At 41.9% G+C, this 9,730-nt stretch overlaps 24 non-coding genes and 19 pseudogenes across 24 annotated transcripts; all 43 read right to left on the reverse strand.

Annotated features, from left to right (window-relative positions):
• Window positions 1–53: 53 nt before the first annotated feature.
• LOC134895681 (5S ribosomal RNA) lies at window positions 54–172 on the reverse strand. The gene has a single exon (XR_010171934.1). It is a non-coding gene; the product is annotated as a 5S ribosomal RNA (ribosomal RNA).
• Window positions 173–279: 107 nt separating this feature from the next.
• LOC135067440 (5S ribosomal RNA) lies at window positions 280–398 on the reverse strand. The gene has a single exon (XR_010253655.1). It is a non-coding gene; the product is annotated as a 5S ribosomal RNA (ribosomal RNA).
• Window positions 399–505: 107 nt separating this feature from the next.
• LOC134892916 (5S ribosomal RNA) lies at window positions 506–624 on the reverse strand (annotated as a pseudogene).
• Window positions 625–731: 107 nt separating this feature from the next.
• Window positions 732–850, reverse strand: LOC134885165 (5S ribosomal RNA). Its single transcript, XR_010169288.1, has one exon. It is a non-coding gene; the product is annotated as a 5S ribosomal RNA (ribosomal RNA).
• Window positions 851–957: 107 nt separating this feature from the next.
• Window positions 958–1,076, reverse strand: LOC134894839 (5S ribosomal RNA; annotated as a pseudogene).
• A 107-nt stretch (window positions 1,077–1,183) lies between these two features.
• Window positions 1,184–1,302, reverse strand: LOC134892560 (5S ribosomal RNA; annotated as a pseudogene).
• A 107-nt stretch (window positions 1,303–1,409) lies between these two features.
• On the reverse strand, window positions 1,410–1,528 carry LOC134886503 (5S ribosomal RNA). The gene has a single exon (XR_010170583.1). It is a non-coding gene; the product is annotated as a 5S ribosomal RNA (ribosomal RNA).
• A 107-nt stretch (window positions 1,529–1,635) lies between these two features.
• LOC135065525 (5S ribosomal RNA) lies at window positions 1,636–1,754 on the reverse strand. Its single transcript, XR_010251805.1, has one exon. It is a non-coding gene; the product is annotated as a 5S ribosomal RNA (ribosomal RNA).
• Window positions 1,755–1,861: 107 nt separating this feature from the next.
• On the reverse strand, window positions 1,862–1,980 carry LOC135067442 (5S ribosomal RNA). Its single transcript, XR_010253657.1, has one exon. It is a non-coding gene; the product is annotated as a 5S ribosomal RNA (ribosomal RNA).
• Window positions 1,981–2,087: 107 nt separating this feature from the next.
• LOC134890685 (5S ribosomal RNA) lies at window positions 2,088–2,206 on the reverse strand (annotated as a pseudogene).
• A 107-nt stretch (window positions 2,207–2,313) lies between these two features.
• LOC134885167 (5S ribosomal RNA) lies at window positions 2,314–2,432 on the reverse strand. Its single transcript, XR_010169290.1, has one exon. It is a non-coding gene; the product is annotated as a 5S ribosomal RNA (ribosomal RNA).
• Window positions 2,433–2,539: 107 nt separating this feature from the next.
• On the reverse strand, window positions 2,540–2,658 carry LOC135061247 (5S ribosomal RNA). Its single transcript, XR_010247634.1, has one exon. It is a non-coding gene; the product is annotated as a 5S ribosomal RNA (ribosomal RNA).
• A 107-nt stretch (window positions 2,659–2,765) lies between these two features.
• On the reverse strand, window positions 2,766–2,884 carry LOC135059019 (5S ribosomal RNA). The gene has a single exon (XR_010245440.1). It is a non-coding gene; the product is annotated as a 5S ribosomal RNA (ribosomal RNA).
• A 107-nt stretch (window positions 2,885–2,991) lies between these two features.
• LOC134892506 (5S ribosomal RNA) lies at window positions 2,992–3,110 on the reverse strand (annotated as a pseudogene).
• Window positions 3,111–3,217: 107 nt separating this feature from the next.
• On the reverse strand, window positions 3,218–3,336 carry LOC135065108 (5S ribosomal RNA). The gene has a single exon (XR_010251397.1). It is a non-coding gene; the product is annotated as a 5S ribosomal RNA (ribosomal RNA).
• Window positions 3,337–3,443: 107 nt separating this feature from the next.
• LOC135067101 (5S ribosomal RNA) lies at window positions 3,444–3,562 on the reverse strand. The gene has a single exon (XR_010253326.1). It is a non-coding gene; the product is annotated as a 5S ribosomal RNA (ribosomal RNA).
• Window positions 3,563–3,669: 107 nt separating this feature from the next.
• Window positions 3,670–3,788, reverse strand: LOC134889579 (5S ribosomal RNA; annotated as a pseudogene).
• A 107-nt stretch (window positions 3,789–3,895) lies between these two features.
• LOC134889069 (5S ribosomal RNA) lies at window positions 3,896–4,014 on the reverse strand (annotated as a pseudogene).
• Window positions 4,015–4,121: 107 nt separating this feature from the next.
• On the reverse strand, window positions 4,122–4,240 carry LOC135059269 (5S ribosomal RNA). Its single transcript, XR_010245679.1, has one exon. It is a non-coding gene; the product is annotated as a 5S ribosomal RNA (ribosomal RNA).
• A 107-nt stretch (window positions 4,241–4,347) lies between these two features.
• On the reverse strand, window positions 4,348–4,466 carry LOC134887846 (5S ribosomal RNA; annotated as a pseudogene).
• A 107-nt stretch (window positions 4,467–4,573) lies between these two features.
• Window positions 4,574–4,692, reverse strand: LOC134893030 (5S ribosomal RNA; annotated as a pseudogene).
• A 108-nt stretch (window positions 4,693–4,800) lies between these two features.
• On the reverse strand, window positions 4,801–4,919 carry LOC134896231 (5S ribosomal RNA; annotated as a pseudogene).
• A 107-nt stretch (window positions 4,920–5,026) lies between these two features.
• Window positions 5,027–5,145, reverse strand: LOC135061248 (5S ribosomal RNA). Its single transcript, XR_010247635.1, has one exon. It is a non-coding gene; the product is annotated as a 5S ribosomal RNA (ribosomal RNA).
• A 107-nt stretch (window positions 5,146–5,252) lies between these two features.
• LOC134888987 (5S ribosomal RNA) lies at window positions 5,253–5,371 on the reverse strand (annotated as a pseudogene).
• A 107-nt stretch (window positions 5,372–5,478) lies between these two features.
• Window positions 5,479–5,597, reverse strand: LOC135069168 (5S ribosomal RNA). Its single transcript, XR_010255357.1, has one exon. It is a non-coding gene; the product is annotated as a 5S ribosomal RNA (ribosomal RNA).
• A 107-nt stretch (window positions 5,598–5,704) lies between these two features.
• LOC134884485 (5S ribosomal RNA) lies at window positions 5,705–5,823 on the reverse strand. Its single transcript, XR_010168631.1, has one exon. It is a non-coding gene; the product is annotated as a 5S ribosomal RNA (ribosomal RNA).
• A 107-nt stretch (window positions 5,824–5,930) lies between these two features.
• LOC134891065 (5S ribosomal RNA) lies at window positions 5,931–6,049 on the reverse strand (annotated as a pseudogene).
• A 107-nt stretch (window positions 6,050–6,156) lies between these two features.
• Window positions 6,157–6,275, reverse strand: LOC134888561 (5S ribosomal RNA; annotated as a pseudogene).
• Window positions 6,276–6,382: 107 nt separating this feature from the next.
• Window positions 6,383–6,501, reverse strand: LOC134895158 (5S ribosomal RNA; annotated as a pseudogene).
• Window positions 6,502–6,608: 107 nt separating this feature from the next.
• On the reverse strand, window positions 6,609–6,727 carry LOC134885169 (5S ribosomal RNA). The gene has a single exon (XR_010169291.1). It is a non-coding gene; the product is annotated as a 5S ribosomal RNA (ribosomal RNA).
• A 107-nt stretch (window positions 6,728–6,834) lies between these two features.
• LOC135070755 (5S ribosomal RNA) lies at window positions 6,835–6,953 on the reverse strand. Its single transcript, XR_010256908.1, has one exon. It is a non-coding gene; the product is annotated as a 5S ribosomal RNA (ribosomal RNA).
• A 107-nt stretch (window positions 6,954–7,060) lies between these two features.
• Window positions 7,061–7,179, reverse strand: LOC134902183 (5S ribosomal RNA). Its single transcript, XR_010175654.1, has one exon. It is a non-coding gene; the product is annotated as a 5S ribosomal RNA (ribosomal RNA).
• A 98-nt stretch (window positions 7,180–7,277) lies between these two features.
• LOC134890576 (5S ribosomal RNA) lies at window positions 7,278–7,396 on the reverse strand (annotated as a pseudogene).
• Window positions 7,397–7,503: 107 nt separating this feature from the next.
• Window positions 7,504–7,622, reverse strand: LOC134895798 (5S ribosomal RNA). Its single transcript, XR_010171948.1, has one exon. It is a non-coding gene; the product is annotated as a 5S ribosomal RNA (ribosomal RNA).
• A 107-nt stretch (window positions 7,623–7,729) lies between these two features.
• Window positions 7,730–7,848, reverse strand: LOC135067443 (5S ribosomal RNA). Its single transcript, XR_010253658.1, has one exon. It is a non-coding gene; the product is annotated as a 5S ribosomal RNA (ribosomal RNA).
• A 107-nt stretch (window positions 7,849–7,955) lies between these two features.
• LOC134892917 (5S ribosomal RNA) lies at window positions 7,956–8,074 on the reverse strand (annotated as a pseudogene).
• A 107-nt stretch (window positions 8,075–8,181) lies between these two features.
• On the reverse strand, window positions 8,182–8,300 carry LOC134885170 (5S ribosomal RNA). The gene has a single exon (XR_010169292.1). It is a non-coding gene; the product is annotated as a 5S ribosomal RNA (ribosomal RNA).
• Window positions 8,301–8,407: 107 nt separating this feature from the next.
• Window positions 8,408–8,526, reverse strand: LOC134894840 (5S ribosomal RNA; annotated as a pseudogene).
• A 107-nt stretch (window positions 8,527–8,633) lies between these two features.
• LOC134892562 (5S ribosomal RNA) lies at window positions 8,634–8,752 on the reverse strand (annotated as a pseudogene).
• A 107-nt stretch (window positions 8,753–8,859) lies between these two features.
• On the reverse strand, window positions 8,860–8,978 carry LOC134886504 (5S ribosomal RNA). Its single transcript, XR_010170584.1, has one exon. It is a non-coding gene; the product is annotated as a 5S ribosomal RNA (ribosomal RNA).
• A 107-nt stretch (window positions 8,979–9,085) lies between these two features.
• Window positions 9,086–9,204, reverse strand: LOC134886355 (5S ribosomal RNA). The gene has a single exon (XR_010170440.1). It is a non-coding gene; the product is annotated as a 5S ribosomal RNA (ribosomal RNA).
• Window positions 9,205–9,311: 107 nt separating this feature from the next.
• LOC135067445 (5S ribosomal RNA) lies at window positions 9,312–9,430 on the reverse strand. Its single transcript, XR_010253659.1, has one exon. It is a non-coding gene; the product is annotated as a 5S ribosomal RNA (ribosomal RNA).
• Window positions 9,431–9,537: 107 nt separating this feature from the next.
• LOC134890686 (5S ribosomal RNA) lies at window positions 9,538–9,656 on the reverse strand (annotated as a pseudogene).
• Between the last annotated feature and the right edge of the window lie 74 nt (window positions 9,657–9,730).

Here is a 9,730-nt window from a genome sequence, read left to right on the forward strand (position 1 = left end):
GAATACGTTTGAAAATGGAATGCATCAACAGAACAGTGTTGGCAGTATAAAAATATCTACAGCACCTTGTATTCCCAAGTGGTCTCCCATCCAAGTACTAACAAGGCCCAACACTGCTTAGCTTCCAAGATCAGACGAGATTGGGCGTATCCAGTGTGGTGTGGCTGTAGATGAGCTTTGTGGTTTCTGTTAGAACTTTTCTACTTCTAACTACTGGTTCATAAATGAATACGTTTGAAAATGGAATGCATCAACAGAACGGTGTTGGCAGTATAAAAATATCTACAGCACCTTGTATTACCAGGTGGTCTCCCATCCAAGTACTAACCAGGCCCAACACTGCTTAGCTTCCAAGATCAGATGAGATTGGGCGTATCCAGTGTGGTGTGGCTGTAGATAAGCTTTGTGGTTTCTGTTAGAACTTTTCTACTTCTAACTACTGGTTCATAAATGAAAACAGTTGAAAATGGAATGCATCAACAGAACGGTGTTGGCAGTATAAAAATATTTACAGCACCTTGTATTCCCAGGTGGGCTCCCATCCAAGTACTAACCAGGCCCAACACTGCTTAGCGTCCAAGATCAGGTGAGATTGGGCACATCCAGTGTGGTGTGGCTGTAGATGAACTTTGTGGTTTCTGTTAGAACTTTTCTACTTCTAACTACTGGTTCATAAATGAATACGTTTGAAAATGGAATGCATCAACAGAACGGTGTTGGCAGTATAAAAATATCTACAGCACCTTGTATTCCCAGGTGGTCTCCTATCCAAGTATTAACCAGGCCCAACACTGCTTAGCTTCCAAGATCAGATGAGATTGGGCGTATCCAGTGTGGTGTGGCTGTAGATGAGCTTTGTGGTTTCTGTTAGAACTTTTATACTTCTAACTACTGGTTCATAAATAAATACATTTGAAAATGGAATGCATCAACAGAACGGTGTTGGCCGTATAAAAATATCTACAGCACCTTGAATTGCCAGGTGGGCTCCCATCCAAGTACTAACCAGGCCCAACACTGCTTAGCTTCCAAGACCAGATGAGATTGGGCGTATCTAGAGTGGTGTGGCTGTAGATGAGCTTTGTGGTTTCTGTTAGAACTTTTCTACTTCTAACTACTGGTTCATAAATGAATACGTTTGAAAATGGAATGCATCAACAGAACGGTGTTGGCAGTATAAAAATATCTACAGCACCTTGTATTGCCAGGTGGGCTCCCATCCAAGTACTAACCAGGCCCAACACTGCTTAGCTTCCAAGACCAGATGAGATTGGGCGTATCCAGAGTGGTGTGGCTGTAGATGAGCATTGTGGTTTCTGTTAGAACTTTTATACTTCTAACTACTGGTTCATAAATGAATACATTTGAAAATGGAATGCATCAACAGAACGGTGTTGGCAGTATAAAAATATCTACAGCACCTTGTATTCCCAGGTGGGCTCCCATCCAAGTACTAACCAGGCCCAACACTGCTTAGCTTCCAAGATCAGGTGAGATTGGGCATATCCAGTGTGGTGTGGCTGTAGATGAACTTTGTGGTTTCTGTTAGAACTTTTCTACTTCTAACTACTGGTTCATAAATGAATACGTTTGAAAATGGAATGCATCAACAGAACAGTGTTGGCAGTATAAAAATATCTACAGCACCTTGTATTCCCAGGTGGTCTCCCATCTAAGTACTAACAAGGCCCAACACTGCTTAGCTTCCAAGATCAGACGAGATTGGGCGTATCCAGTGTGTTGTGGCTGTAGATGAGCTTTGTGGTTTCTGTTAGAACTTTTCTACTTCTAACTACTGGTTCATAAATGAATACGTTTGAAAATGGAATGCATCAACAGAACAGTGTTGGCAGTATAAAAATATCTACAGCACCTTGTATTACCAGGTGGTCTCCCATCCAAGTACTAACCAGGCCCAACACTGCTTAGCTTCCAAGATCAGATGAGATTGGGCGTATCCAGTGTGGTGTGGCTGTAGATGAGCTTTGTGGTTTCTGTTAGAACTTTTCTACTTCTAACTACTGGTTCATAAATGAAAACATTTGAAAATGGAATGCATCAACAGAACGGTGTTGGCAGTATAAAAATATCTACAGCACCTTGTATTCCCAGGTGGGCTCCCATCCAAGTACTAACCAGGCCCAACACTGCTTAGCTTCCAAGATCAGGTGAGATTGGGCACATCCCGTGTGGTGTGGCTGTAGATGAACTTTGAGGTTTCTGTTAGAACTTTTCTACTTCTAACTATTGGTTCATAAATGAATACGTTTGAAAATGGAATGCATCAACAGAACGGTGTTGGCAGTATAAAAATATCTACAGCACCTTGTATTCCCAGGTGGTCTCCTATCCAAGTATTAACCAGGCCCAACACTGCTTAGCTTCCAAGATCAGATGAGATTGGGCGTATCCAGTGTGGTGTGGCTGTAGATGTGCTTTGTGGTTTCTGTTAGAACTTTTATACTTCTAACTACTGGTTCATAAATGAATACGTTTGAAAATGGAATGCATCAACAGAACGGTGTTGGCAGTATAAAAATATCTACAGCACCTTGTATTCCCAGGTGGGCTCCCATCCAAGTACTAACCAGGCCCAACACTGCTTAGCTTCCAAGATCAGATGAGATTGGGCGTATCCAGTGTGGTGTGGCTGTAGATGAGCTTTGTGGTTTCTGTTAGAACTTTTCTACTTCTAACTACTGGTTCATAAATGAATATGTTTGAAAATGGAATGCATCAACAGAACGGTGTTGGCAGTATAAAAATATCTACAGCACCTTGTATTCCCAGGTGGTCTCCCATCCAAGTACTAACCAGGCCCAACACTGCTTAGCTTCCAAGATCAGATGAGATTGGGCATATCCAGTGTGGTGTGGCTGTAGATGAGCTTTGTGGTTTCTGTTAGAACTTTTCTACTTCTAACTACTGGTTCATAAATGAATTCGTTTGAAAATGGAATGCATCAACAGAACGGTGTTGGCAGTATAAAAATATCTACAGCGCCTTCTATTCCCAGTTGGTCTCCCATCCAAGTACTAACCAGGCCCAACACTGCTTAGCTTCCAAGATCAGATGAGATTGGGCGTATCCAGTGTTGTGTGGCTGTAGATGAGCTTTGTGGTTTCTGTTAGAACTTTTCTACTACTAACTACTGGTTCATAAATGAATACATTTGAAAATGGAATGCATCAACAGAACGGTGTTGGCAGTATAAAAATATCTACAGCACCTTGTATTCCCAGGTGGTCTCCCATCCAAGAACTAACCAGGCCCAACACTGCTTAGCTTCCAAGATCAGATGAGATTGGGCGTATCCAGTGTGGTGTGGCTGTAGATGAGGTTTGTGGTTTCTGTTAGAACTTTTCTACTTCTAACTACTGGTTCATAAATGAATACATTTGAAAATGGAATGCATCAACAGAACGGTGTTGGCAGTATAAAAATATCTACAGCACCTTGTATTCCCAGGTGGTCTCCCATCCAAGTACTAACCAGGCCAAACACTGCTTAGCTTCCAAGATCAGATGAGATTGGGCGTATCCAGTGTGGTGTGGCTGTAGATGAGCTTTGTGGTTTCTGTTAGAACTTTTATACTTCTAACTACTGGTTCATAAATGAATACGTTTGAAAATGGAATGCATCAACAGAACGGTGTTGGCAGTATAAAAATATCTACAGTGCCTTGTATTCCCAGGTGGTCTCCTATCCAAGTACTAACCAGGCCCAACACTGCTTAGCTTCCAAGATCAGATGAGATTGGGCATATCCAGTGTGGTGTGGCTGTAGATGAGCTTTGTGGTTTCTGTTAGAACTTTTCTACTTCTAACTACTGGTTCATAAATGAATACGTTTGAAAATGGAATGCATCAACAGAACGGTGTTGGCAGTATAAAAATATCTACAGCACCTTGTATTCCCAGGTGGTCTCCCATCCAAGTACTAACCAGGCCAAACACTGCTTAGATTCCAAGATCAGATGAGATTGGGCGTATCCAGTGTGGTGTGGCTGTAGATGAGCTTTGTGGTTTCTGTTAGAACTTTTATACTTCTAACTACTAGTTCATAAATGAATACATTTGAAAATGGAATGCATCAACAGAACGGTGTTGGCAGTATAAAAATATCTACAGCGCCTTGTATTCCCAGGTGGTCTCCCATCCAAGTACTAACCAGGCCCAACACTGCTTAGCTTCCAAGATCAGATGAGATTGGGCGTATCCAGTGTGGTGTGGCTGTAGATGCGCTTTGTGGTTTCTGTTAGAACTTTTCTACTTCTAACTACTGGTTCATAAATGAATACGTTTGAAAATGGAATGCATCAACAGAACGGTGTTGGCAGTATAAAAATATCTACAGCACCTTGTATTCCCAGGTGGTCTCCCATCCAAGTACTAACCAGGCCCAACACTGCTTAGCTTCCAAGATCAGTTGAGATTGGGCGTATCCAGTGTGGTGTGCCTGTAAATGAGCTTTGTGGTTTCTGTTAGAACTTTTCTACTTCTAACTACTGGTTCATAAATGAATACGTTTGAAAATGGAATGCATCAACAGAACGGTGTTGGCAGTATAAAAATATCTACAGCACCTTGTATTCCCAGGTGGTCTCCCATCCAAACACTAACCAGACCCAACACTGCTTAGCTTCCAAGATCAGATGAGATTGGGCGTATCCAGAGTGGTGTGGCTGTAAATGAGCTTTGTGGTTTCTGTTAGAACTTTTCTACTTCTAACTACTGGTTCATAAATGAATACATTTGAAAATGGAATGCATCAACAGAACGGTGTTGGCAGTATAAAAAATATCTACATCACCTTGTATTACCAGGTGGTCTCCCATCCAAGTACTAACCAGGCCCAACACTGCTAAGCTTCTAAGATCAGATGAGATTGGGCATATCCAGTGTGGTGTGGCTGTAGATAAACTTTGGGGTTTCTGTTAGAACTTTTCTACTTCTAACTACTGGTTCAAAAATGAATACGTTTGAAAATGGAATGCATCAACAGAACGGTGTTGGCAGTATAAAAATATCTACAGCACCTTGTATTCCCAGGTGGGCTCCCATCCAAGTACTAACCAGGCCCAACACTGCTTAGCTTCCAAGATCAGATGAGATTGGGCGTATCCAGTGTGGTGTGGCTGTAGATGAGGTTTGTGGTTTCTGTTAGAACTTTTCTACTTCTAACTACTGGTTCATAAATGAATACATTTGAAAATGGAATGCATCAACAGAACGGTGTTGGCAGTATAAAAATATCTACAGCACCTTGTATTCCCAGGTGGTCTCTCATCCAAGTACTAACCAGGCCAAACACTGCTTAGCTTCCAAGATCAGATGAGATTGGGCGTATCCAGTGTGGTGTGGCTGTAGATGAGCTTTGTGGTTTCTGTTAGAACTTTTATACTTCTAACTACTGGTTCATAAATGAATACGTTTGAAAATGGAATGCATCAACAGAACGGTGTTGGCAGTATAAAAAAATCTACAGCACCTTGTATTCCCAGGTGGTCTCCCATCCAAGTACTAACCAGGCCAAACACTGCTTAGCTTCCAAGATCAGATGAGATTAGGCGCATCCAGTGTGGTGTGGCTGTAGATGAGCGTTGCGGTTTCTGTTAGAACTTTTATACTTCTAACTACTGGTTCATAAATGAATACGTTTGAAAATGGAATGCATCAACAGAACGGTGTTGGCAGTATAAAAATATCTACAGCACCTTGTATTCCCAGGTGGGCTCCCATCCAAGTACTAACCAGGCCCAACACTGCTTAGCTTCCAAGACCAGATGAGATTGGGCGTATCCAGAGTGGTGTGGCTGTAGATGAGCTTTGTGGTTTCTGTTAGAACTTTTCTACTTCTAACTACTGGTTCATAAATGAATACGTTTGAAAATGGAATGCATCAACAGAACGGTGTTGGCAGTATAAAAATATCTACAGCACCTTGTATTCCCAGGTGGGCTCCCATCCAAGTACTAACCAGGCCCAACACTGCTTAGCTTCCAAGATCAGGTGAGAGTGGGCGTATCCAGTGTGGTGTGGCTGTAGATGAACTTTGTGGTTTCTGTTAGAACTTTTCTACTTCTAACTACTGGTTCATAAATGAATACATTTGAAAATGGAATGCATCAACAGAACGGTGTTGGCAGTATAAAAATATCTACAGCACCTTGTATTCCCAGGTGGTCTCCCATCCAAGTACTAACCAGGCTAAACACTGCTTAGCTTCCAAGATCAGATGAGATTGGGCGTATCCAGTGTGGTGTGGCTGTAGATGAGCTTTGCGGTTTCTGTTAGAACTTTTATACTTCTAACTACTGGTTCATAAATGAATACGTTTGAAAATGGAATGCATCAACAGAACGGTGTTGGCAGTATAAAAATATCTACAGCACCTTGTATTCCCAGGTGGGCTCCCATCCAAGTTTTAACCAGGCCCAACACTGCTTAGCTTCCAAGACCAGATGAGATTGGGCGTATCCAGAGTGGTGTGGCTGTAGATGAGCTTTGTGGTTTCTGTTAGAACTTTTCTACTTCTAACTACTGGTTCATAAATGAATACGTTTGAAAATGGAATGCATCAACAGAACGGTGTTGGCAGTATAAAAATATCTACAGCACCTTGTATTCCCAGGTGGTCTCCTATCCAAGTATTAACCAGGCCCAACACTGCTTAGCTTCCAAGATCAGATGAGATTGGGCGTATCCAGTGTGGTGTGGCTGTAGATGAGCTTTGTGGTTTCTGTTAGAACTTTTATACTTCTAACTACTGGTTCATAAATGAATACGTTTGAAAATGGAATGCATCAACAGAACGGTGTTGGCAGTATAAAAATATCTACAGCACTTTGTATTCCCAGGTGGGCTCCCATCCAAGTACTAACCAGGCCCAACACTGCTTAGCTTCCAAGATCAGATGAGATTGGGCGTATCCAGTGTGGTGTGGCTGTAGATGAGCTTTGTGGTTTCTGTTAGAACTTTTCTACTTCTAACTACTGGTTCATAAATGAATACGTTTGAAAATGGAATGCATCAACAGAACGGTGTTGGCAGTATAAAAATATCTACAGCACCTTGTATTCCCAGGTGGTCTCCCATCCAAGTACTAACCAAGCCCAACACTGCTTAGCTTCCAAGATCAGATGAGATTGGGCGTATCCAGTGTGGTGTGGCTGTAGATGGTTTCTGTTAGAACTTTTCTACTTCTAACTACTGGTTCATAAATGAATACGTTTGAAAATGGAATGCATCAACAGAACGGTGTTGGCAGTATAAAAATATCTACAGCACCTTGTATTCCCAGGTGGGCTCCCATCCAAGTACTAACCAGGCCCAACACTGCTTAGCTTTCAAGATCAGGTGAGATTGGGCATATCCAGTGTGGTGTGGCTGTAGATGAACTTTGTGGTTTCTGTTAGAACTTTTCTACTTCTAACTACTGGTTCATAAATGAATACGTTTGAAAATGGAATGCATCAACAGAACAGTGTTGGCAGTATAAAAATATCTACAGCACCTTGTATTCCCAAGTGGTCTCCCATCCAAGTACTAACAAGGCCCAACACTGCTTAGCTTCCAAGATCAGACGAGATTGGGCGTATCCAGTGTGGTGTGGCTGTAGATGAGCTTTGTGGTTTCTGTTAGAACTTTTCTATTTCTAACTACTGGTTCATAAATGAATACGTTTGAAAATGGAATGCATCAACAGAACGGTGTTGGCAGTATAAAAATATCTACAGCACCTTGTATTACCAGGTGGTCTCCCATCCAAGTACTAACCAGGCCCAACACTGCTTAGCTTCCAAGATCAGATGAGATTGGGCGTATCCAGTGTGGTGTGGCTGTAGATAAGCTTTGTGGTTTCTGTTAGAACTTTTCTACTTCTAACTACTGGTTCATAAATGAAAACAGTTGAAAATGGAATGCATCAACAGAACGGTGTTGGCAGTATAAAAATATTTACAGCACCTTGTATTCCCAGGTGGGCTCCCATCCAAGTACTAACCAGGCCCAACACTGCTTAGCGTCCAAGATCAGGTGAGATTGGGCACATCCAGTGTGGTGTGGCTGTAGATGAACTTTGTGGTTTCTGTTAGAACTTTTCTACTTCTAACTACTGGTTCATAAATGAATACGTTTGAAAATGGAATGCATCAACAGAACGGTGTTGGCAGTATAAAAATATCTACAGCACCTTGTATTCCCAGGTGGTCTCCTATCCAAGTATTAACCAGGCCCAACACTGCTTAGCTTCCAAGATCAGATGAGATTGGGCGTATCCAGTGTGGTGTGGCTGTAGATGAGCTTTGTGGTTTCTGTTAGAACTTTTATACTTCTAACTACTGGTTCATAAATAAATACATTTGAAAATGGAATGCATCAACAGAACGGTGTTGGCCGTATAAAAATATCTACAGCACCTTGAATTGCCAGGTGGGCTCCCATCCAAGTACTAACCAGGCCCAACACTGCTTAGCTTCCAAGACCAGATGAGATTGGGCGTATCTAGAGTGGTGTGGCTGTAGATGAGCTTTGTGGTTTCTGTTAGAACTTTTCTACTTCTAACTACTGGTTCATAAATGAATACGTTTGAAAATGGAATGCATCAACAGAACGGTGTTGGCAGTATAAAAATATCTACAGCACCTTGTATTGCCAGGTGGGCTCCCATCCAAGTACTAACCAGGCCCAACACTGCTTAGCTTCCAAGACCAGATGAGATTGGGCGTATCCAGAGTGGTGTGGCTGTAGATGAGCATTGTGGTTTCTGTTAGAACTTTTATACTTCTAACTACTGGTTCATAAATGAATACATTTGAAAATGGAATGCATCAACAGAACGGTGTTGGCAGTATAAAAATATCTACAGCACCTTGTATTCCCAGGTGGGCTCCCATCCAAGTACTAACCAGGCCCAACACTGCTTAGCTTCCAAGATCAGGTGAGATTGGGCATATCCAGTGTGGTGTGGCTGTAGATGAACTTTGTGGTTTCTGTTAGAACTTTTCTACTTCTAACTACTGGTTCATAAATGAATACGTTTGAAAATGGAATGCATCAACAGAACAGTGTTGGCAGTATAAAAATATCTACTGCACCTTGTATTCCCAGGTGGTCTCCCATCTAAGTACTAACAAGGCCCAACACTGCTTAGCTTCCAAGATCAGACGAGATTGGGCGTATCCAGTGTGTTGTGGCTGTAGATGAGCTTTGTGGTTTCTGTTAGAACTTTTCTACTTCTAACTACTGGTTCATAAATGAATACGTTTGAAAATGGAATGCATCAACAGAACAGTGTTGGCAGTATAAAAATATCTACAGCACCTTGTATTACCAGGTGGTCTCCCATCCAAGTACTAACCAGGCCCAACACTGCTTAGCTTCCAAGATCAGATGAGATTGGGCGTATCCAGTGTGGTGTGGCTGTAGATGAGCTTTGTGGTTTCTGTTAGAACTTTTCTACTTCTAACTACTGGTTCATAAATGAAAACATTTGAAAATGGAATGCATCAACAGAACGGTGCTGGCAGTATAAAAATATCTACAGCACCTTGTATTCCCAGGTGGGCTCCCATCCAAGTACTAACCAGGCCCAACACTGCTTAGCTTCCAAGATCAGGTGAGATTGGGCACATCCCGTGTGGTGTGGCTGTAGATGAACTTTGAGGTTTCTGTTAGAACTTTTCTACTTCTAACTATTGGTTCATAAATGAATACGTTTGAAAATGGAA

This window comes from Pseudophryne corroboree, chromosome 3 (assembly GCF_028390025.1).
Source record: "Pseudophryne corroboree isolate aPseCor3 chromosome 3, aPseCor3.hap2, whole genome shotgun sequence".
In the NCBI taxonomy this organism is placed as follows: Eukaryota; Metazoa; Chordata; class Amphibia; order Anura; family Myobatrachidae; genus Pseudophryne; species Pseudophryne corroboree.